Source organism: Apium graveolens, chromosome 4, assembly GCF_009905375.1.
Source record: "Apium graveolens cultivar Ventura chromosome 4, ASM990537v1, whole genome shotgun sequence".
Taxonomy (NCBI): domain Eukaryota; kingdom Viridiplantae; phylum Streptophyta; class Magnoliopsida; order Apiales; family Apiaceae; genus Apium; species Apium graveolens.
Genome location: NC_133650.1, coordinates 304,553,859 through 304,563,226, shown reverse-complemented (window position 1 = coordinate 304,563,226; position 9,368 = coordinate 304,553,859).

Below are 9,368 nucleotides of genomic sequence, written 5' to 3'. Positions count from 1 at the left end.
TGCACAATCGTTTTATGCAGTTAGAATTTCTGCTTTCATTCACTATGAAAGGACAAATCTTCTTGAACACAAGGTGCTGGATGGAAAATAGTAATAATAAAAAAACAAGTCTCATATTTCAAAAAAAAAAAAGAAGAGACAAGTCTCATTTTTTAACTTTTGATGGTAACAAGAGAAAGTATATATACACACACGCAATGATCCTATATTTTAATTTAAACTTTTTGTTAAAACAAATACAACAATGAACAATTAAAAAAATACAAAATTATTATTTCAAAAAAAGAAAATCAAATTATAAAATTATAATATATTCATGAATCTAAAGAACCCGAACGGCAAGTAAGAAAATTATAATCATCCGTTCCACTTCCAATGTCAACTAGCATAATAATTCGTGTATGATACCTGTTTTTTCTAGCAATACTTCGCAATTCAAGGTGTATAATTTTTATTTCAATTTGCGTAGGTTTTATTAAGAAAATGTATGTTCCTTCATCACTTACTTAAAGTATACGAAAATTATACTCAAAACAGATTTAAACTTAATAATTGTTTAAACCGTTGAGTTGAGTGATTGAAAATATTATGCAGTAATTATAGCTTTTTTTCGTTTTTTGATAATTATGTTTATGATATATATTTGGGCTTTTTTGAAAAATACCCAAATCTAAAAATATTTTTGCAAAAATACTGTCATTTTTTAAAAAAAATTGCAAAAATACTTTTAAATTGGCAAAAATACTATTTTTCAAAAAAAATTACAAAAATACGATTTTTTGGCAACTGGAATCAACTGCATGCAACATTTGACGAATTTCTGCAACTACATGCAACCTCAAATCAACCAAAAACACTTTATTGAACTAATTGCATATCTGGTTGATTTTGGTTTATTTCGTATTTTTCCAAAAAAAAAATCAAAAGATAGTAAAATCGCAAAAAAACTTAGAAATGTTAGTATTTTTGGTAACTTCTCTATATATTTTGGGTATATGTGATATTTGAGTTAAAAATATGTCGATACAAATTATAATTTGTGTAGATCCAATATTGTTTGGTGTAAATTAATTGAAACTTGTTGTATTTGAAATCGATAATATCTCTATCCAACTTCAGTGATATTGTACTTAAGTGCCCTTATAAGTTCGTTATATTCATGTCGGCGACCTGTAATTAGCAATTGCCAAATGATACAGATTAGTTATTGAATTGATCTTATAAAAAATATCAAACATTTTATTGATATAAGACATTAAGAACATTTCGCTATATATATTGATGACATATCTTATTAAATGAACTAAGTTTATGCAGTGAATCAATTCACATAGCCAAATGACGAATATTTTTCAAAAAATATGCCAAATTTTGAATTCAAGTTAAGCTGAAATATTTCCGTTTTTTTTTTAAAAAAATAGTTCAAACTATGATTTCAAGCTCAACTGAAGTGCATCGACTCTTTATAGTCGTGACCTATATAAATTTATATATGAGCGCTAGCGTGTGTGTATATATATTCAATTGTATTTTTAGTAAATTTTAATAAATATAGGAATTTGTTGAATTCAATATATGCAAAAAGGTTTAAAACACATTTTTAAACTTAAGAAATTATTAATAAATAAGGTCGTGATTTGTTAATGTATTATGTTTAAATTTATATTTAAATTTAATTTGTTAAAATTAATTCCATAAATAATTCAATTATTATATTTGAAATTAAATAAAATGTTTCGATATATAACGACATTCACAAAAATTATATGTATGATAAAAAAGGTCAGTGACAATTAACGTAAACTTAGGTTCGATTCTTGTTAACTTAATGCACATTAAGAGATGGAAACTTCAAATTTCACAAACTTCACTTCTTCTAACTATTTGTGTTGATCTAGTTCTATGAAATGATATGAAAATAACATAAAATGCCTGTTGATCCCAGGTGTGTTGATCCCAGGTATCACTAGGGAGAATGATCATCAATATCATTATGTTAAAAATTGGCCACAAATATCACTTTACATTTTTCTTTATCAAAAACGCTATCTCGTCTTCCGTTTTCCTATTTTTTTTTGAAAAAATTGCAAAACAAAACTTGAAAATATGTGTTGAGTTGCTAAAACTTTCCTGTTTGTGTCGGTCTAATTCTATGAAATGATATGAAAATAACATAAAAAGGGTGTTGACTTTAAATATTACTATTTGAGAGAGAATGATTCTCAATATTATTTTATGAAAAGTTGGCCCCAAATTTCACTCCAAAACGGGGTCTCGTCCATCGTTTACTTTTTTTTTATCACAAATGCTATCTTTTCTTCTGTTTTCCTATTTTTTTATTTTTAAAAAATTGCAAAACGAAACTTGAAAATATGTGTTGAGTTGTTAAAACTTAACTTGAAGTTCTGATAAGGCCATGGCTTTAACAATATTTGCCAAAACGCTACATATGTGACCATTGTGATATTTGCGAAATATCTTATGAGAATAAAATATAATTTTGGGAATTGTGTGTAATCTATTATTATATATAATAGAGCAACGGGGGTTAGATGAGACATTTTATTCATATTACAATTACTAAATTACCCTTTATAATTGTATGTTAATAATTATTAATTACATCAAAATTAATATGCATCTATTAATTAGTATGACTCATTATTACGTATATTTATTACTATTTCATTATAAAACTAATAATTATACAATTATATATATACATATATATTTATTTATTTTATTATGATAATACAGGTAACTATTATAATAAAGTATCGTTATCATAAAATGACGAAAACTAAATTTAAACGAAGATCAAACTGAATTTTTTAAGGTTAAATGTGATGTACTGTTAAAAAATTACCAACGTATTTAGATATAGCAAATATAGAACTTTTATTTCTATGAGAAAAACATTTGAACAAACTTGAAAATCATTAATATTACGATACATACTTCCTGTTCATGAGATCATCGGTTTCACAACATATACTTCCGTCAAGATCAACAATCATGTAACTCACTTATCTCGCTTTTAATAAAATACATTAGTTATTTTTTTAAAAAAAGTACAATTCATTCACATTCTCAACATGTGTGGTGAAAAAGATTATCAATCATTATAGCGAATATTGCAAACCCAAAATAAGAAATTAAGACAACTAAAGCAAATGAACTAATATTTTCTTAATCAATTAATATGATCTTTTCAAATAATTATAAATGTCCGTACTTGCTGGCACCAATTGTAGAAGTCCAAAATTCAAAACACTTCAAAATACATATTTTACGAATATTATATATGTTATTAAATCCAAAATTAGAAAAATGATCATCTCAAAACATAACATATATTTCATTTATGTAATATGAACACGGTCCACACGTGAATTTAGAAAAAATTTAAGTTTCGCACATAATATTGAAACATACAAATCGGAAAAACTCATACTTATAATTGAGGTAACTACATGTGAATTAGGTAAAGAGTATCTAAAAATGTATTGTTCCAGTTTGTTGAGTCAATAAAGTGTTTAAGTTATGATATGAAAATGTGATTGAGTCGGTTTGTTGTCGGGCCGTCTGATGGGACGTGACTCGTTATGTGAAAAGTGGATTTAATAAAAGTTTTGAAGTAGGAAATGGGTGAAGTATGTAAAAGTATGAAAGATAAAGAATCCTCTATGTATCTATATTTATTTGGATTCGAGTTTGCAAAGTTGTATCATTATTTAAAAATTATCTTTTATCTGATATATAGGCGTAACCAATTATCAAATATAGTTTATATGTAAAGGTATATGATACGAGATATGGTTGATGACTTGATGTTATTGTGTGAATATATGTTAATTGATAGATACGTGTGTGAATCTGTGATTCTGGAGTATTTAAATATTTTTAAAAGGGATTTACGGAGTGAAAATAAGGGTTATTTGATCTCAAAATACATTTGTAAAATTATTGGAGTATGATCAAAGTGTGAAATTTGTTTTATTATATCTGAAATGGTCCTAGAGACTTTTGAAAAATGAAAGTGGGATTTATTTTATTGTCCTGGTATTTTAGAAAAGTTTTTCAAAGTTTATCTCCTTTATTAGTGATTTACTAGTAAAATTCTTAGAAAATAAATCATACGCTAAAAAATTATTTTAAAAATATGGGGAGAGATATAATTTTATATTCTTTGTTATAAAAATAGAATTTAGATTATTCTTGATCTTTATGAGACTATTTTATATTATTAAAATTATTCTTATAACATTTTGTACAAAAGGAAGGAAAAAGAAAAAATAAAATCAAATATTATTTGTTAATTACCGTTTTACCCCTGCCTAACTCACCCTATATCTCCTCCCCCATTTTCCCGCAGGTGCACCTTCTCTCTCTCTCACACACACACTCGGTAACTCTCTCTCGGATTTTCTTAATTCTTGGCTAAAACTTCGATCCAAATCCAGATTTATGCTTCTATTTGTCTTGTATTCATGAATATATGGATGCATGTATGTATGGTTGTGTTTATCGGTGATATGGGGTGAAACCCTTTCGGTTTCTTTGACTAATTCGAGTTTTACATTCGAATTTTGAGTGATTAGTTCGGGTGATATTTGCATGCTGTTTTGTTGTTGAATTTTTTAGAAAATCGGTATGGTTTTTGAGTATGAGGTCGAATTGGGCAACCTCGAAGCCTTGGCGCCACCGGAGGTGATCTTCGATGAGCCGGTGATGGACTACGATGTCGTTACTGAGCCCTAGTAAATCATAAAAAGTTGTTTATCTACATGTATGTCGAATTATGTGCTTGATTTCGATTTTATGGTTTGAGTTTATGGATTTTAGTTCGAGTAATTATGAAATTAATATGTAATTAGTCGAATATGTTTAAGTCATGATTTTAAGGTTTTAAGAATCGTATCATTACTTTATTCAGTTTTTTAATTCGGGTTTTCGAATTACACGATTCGAAATATGTGATTTTATGATGTATGAGTTGAACTATGTGCTAGATTGGATTTGCCTGTATAAAATATGATTTTTGATTATAGAAATTAATTTATATTCAATTTAATAATGAATAAGGAATTGAGATCCTGAATTTGATTCTCGGGTTATAATTACGAGTCGATTTAATGATTTGTATAAGTCGAGTTGCATGCTATGTTTTTGAAATATGTCGAATTAAAGTCAAAAGTATTAATGGGTAATTGGTTAAGTATTAATGGGTAATTGGTTGATTGATTTAAAATGGTATCAATAGAAGTGTAAAGGTTATTAGTAGGTGGTGATTGTGTCTGGTTGATTGATTTTAGAGAAAAAGGGTTAGCGTATTTACGAATACGTAATGCCCGATTTTCGAAAGAAATTATGAAGGTATACAAGGAAATGCAGACGATAGGTTTTATCAAAAATTAGATATAAGTAAATCATATATGATAATGTGAGTGCGTGATTATTTGTTATGAGTACAGTTGGATGGATGGTCAGGGATATAAAGTATATAGAGGTGGTTATCTGTTATGTGTTCTGTATGATTTTAAATTGTAAATAGAAAAGGAAATGATATGATTGGTGTAAAATGATATGATTGGTGTAGAAAGTTTGACGTTTAGAGAAATATCAGTTGTTTGTAAGATTCATAACCGGGGTTTATTTGTTATTGTAGATTTGGAAAGTAAAGGCATTCATACTAGGAAAGGAAAAAAAGTTCTAGGTGGCAGTAACTTAACCCCTGTGAAAAAGAAAAGCTTTGTGAGTAAGGTAACTCTGCCTTTACTTGTAATTTAATCGTTGAGATTGTTATGATATGAAATGATGAAAAGAATGATCTTATTAGTACGGTTATTGAATCTTGTTGATAAACCCCGAAATTAATCCCTTTCTTTTCAAGTATCTATGCCATATTTCAATATGATAGCTTGATTTTCATAGCACCTTTGTCCGTATACAACCATATGAACCTTTTCCTATTCGATACCTTGTTAACCTAGATTTCCAGAATGTTAGACTCGTGCATTGTTAGCATATCGTTCCTTAAAATTACCTTGTTTGATAGCCTTGATAACTCGTATGCTTGATATTGATTGTTTTCCTAACTTACATTTCTTTCGATTATATTTTTGCTTATCTTACCTGAATTCTTGACTTGAATCTAAGAATGATTCTCGACTTTATAGAGTCCAAATGATTTCAAAGGCTGGTAATGTTTTAAAGGAGTTAGTTTGAAATTTTAATATTTTCCAATATAAAGCTTTTTTATGAATTCCTAAAGATTGGATAAAGACGTAAAAGGCTAGCGGGGCTAGTCCAGTCACGTAAGAGGCTAGCGGAGTTAGTCCAGTATTAGAGACTGAAATAATGTCGTAGGTACCATTATTATATTTAAAAGATGGATAATCCAATCAAAAGGGTTCTATATTGATAAAAGTGAAAGTAAAAGATTTTGATTGTGCTTTAAGCACTAGTTATTGCTTTTAAATTGAAATTGAAATTGTGTTGATTGAAACTCCTCAAAGTTGTCAGAATTTATTCAAGAACCCTGTTGCTTGATCTTAAAGCTGAATATATTGAAACTTGAATCTTGAAATCCTTGAATCCCTATCTCGAAATCCTTTCCTAGCTCTTTACTAGGTTACTGCCACATAATTTATTGATAGTAAGAACGCCGCTTATGTCTTGATATTTAGAACTGTTTATTAGTTACTTGCTGAGCCTTCTAGCTCACTTGTTTGCATTGATCTAACCTTGACAGTTAAGTAAAAACATGTAAGATTTAGGCGCACCGCTCGTAATAATGTTCCTAAAGGTCTTTTCCGCACAGTTAGATTGCAGGTGTCAGTTCAGGTAGATGCAGTGTGAGAAAACGTTGGTAGTTGGTGGAATGTAATAAATGGTTTTAGATACTTTTGGGTTATCTGGCGATTCCAAGTCGAAATCGTATTTTGAATAATTTATAAAAGGGTTGTATAATAATAAATTTTCTGGTTGGTAGTTGTAATATTGTCTCATACTTTATGCTGTTTAGATCCTTGTAGCTTTCGGGGTTTAATTTACTTCTGTTGTTATATTATAGTTATTATATCAGTGTTGTGAGTTCTCATTCCTAACCCCGAGTTTGAGGGCGTCACAACATAATTTAGCATTTTTGTAATTTTTTTACCTGAAATGCTAGATAATGTTATATTTTCAAGTTTAAAATGCTATTTTAAGGGTTGTTTTGTTCGTATTTTATTCATATATATAAATATTTTAATATTTTTAAAACCCAAATTAAGAATTAGTGAAAACATAAATGTTAAGAAATGTTAATAATTAGAGTTTAGTATCCCGAGGCCCCCTAAATCCTAGCTTAAATTAGTGTTTAGGGTGCCCGAAATCCTAAATCTCAAACCCTAAATCAGTGAACTTTTTATTAATTTATTTTTTAATATTTCTAAAATTCAAAAATGGATGTCGAACCCTAAAATGTTAAAAATTGTTAAATTAGATGTATTTTTAATATTTCTAAAATTTAAAAGGGAATTATTGAACCCTAAAAAATTAAAAATTGTTAAATTATGGCCCACGCTTGAATTTTAAAATATTAATTTAAAATTTTAATATTTTTAAAATTTAATAAAAAGGAATAAAATATGAAATGTAAATAAAAAATGAACAAAAATATATTTTTAAATTATATTTTATTGGTAAAAACATAGTATTAAGTGTTGTTTATAGTCAACTTAAACTGATGTAATTAATTTAAAAATAAAATAAAAAAAGGGAGTCGATGGTTGAAACTTGAAAACGGAAGATGACAACGGCACATGAAGTTATGGCCGGTTTGGATAGGAAAGAATGCTAAAAATACACCGGTTTTCAGTTTCCAGTGCCCAAAATGTCTGTGTGCGCGAGTTCCGCCCTAAATATCCACAGATTACGCATTGCACACATGCGTATTTAGGCTTTTCAAAAAAAGTAAAGAACACGCATTGCAAGAATGCATGTTTCTTTTTGAAATTATTAAGAATACGCATCTTGAAGATGCCTATTCGCTAAAAATCAAAAAAAGAAACACGCATTTTGTACATGCGTGTTCTTTACAAATTTTTAAAAAATAGAATCCGCATGTGAGCAATGCGTATTCAGTGGGCAGAGGCGGATCTAGGGGGGGTCCAGAGGGGTCCCTGGCCCCCCCTTAGTTTCAGAATATAATCAGAGTAGTATACTAATGTACTGCTTGTCATGGTAGCCTAGGTGGTGTTCACTCGTAGTGTTTTTCCTGCAGACCCGGTTTCGAAACCTCTCCTCAAATAATTCTATAACTTTGTTTTTTGTCTTCTATTTTCTCTTCTATTTTTAGTATGATATGTGATGCATACAATTATTCCGAACCTTATAATTTCTCACTAGTTTTCAAAATTTTCTCAAATTTTACTAAAATAAAAATATTTTTTTTCCTTTATTCCCTTGTGTTGTTTTAATTATGTATGTTCATGTGTACTTCGTTTTCTGTCTTCTATTTTTAACCTTCTTCTCCGTCTTTTTTCTCTTCTATTTTTTTCCTTTCTCCCCCCTTGTGTTGTTTTAATTATATATGTTAATGTGTACTTTCTTAGTATGATATGTGATGCATACAAATTACTCTGAACCTTCTAATTTCTCACCGGTTTTCAAAATGTTCTCAAACTTTACTAAAATAAAAATATTTAGGATTTAAACATCGGCGCGATAAATTTTTAGGACCCCCCTGAAAAAAAATTCTGCGTCCGCCACTGTCAGTGGGTATTTAGGGCGGAACTCCCCGCCAATCAGTATTTTGGGCAAATTTTCCTAAATGGTGGGTATTTTGGTTTTTCACCCGTAGGATAGCAGATAGCAGTGTTTCATTTGAAATGCAGAATTTGGATTAATTTTTTTGTTTGGATTAATCAAGTATTTAGATTTGGATTTAACCCAATTTTTGTCTATTTAAAAGTTAAGCCCACTTATTAGAATTTAAAATAACAATTTTATAGTTGTCATTTGAAATTTTAATCGGTCCATGTTCTCTGAGGGTGTTGGCCCCAAATATCATTTTTTGGGGTAAAATTACCCTCAATATCATTTTAGGAAATGACGACCTCAAATATTATTTCAAAACGGGGTCTCGGGTCCATTTCTTATAAATAAAAAACGTGATTTCGCATTTCGTTTTTTTATTTCTCTACATAAAAAACGTATATGCGTGCAACGTTTTCCATTTTTTTGGTTTTTTTAATGCTAAAGTGCTTTTGCATTTTCTTTTATTATTTTTTTTACCAAAAATACTAGATAATGTTATGCTTTTAAATTTAACACGTTATTCTAAGTGATATTTTATTCATATTTTTTTCATAACTATAAAT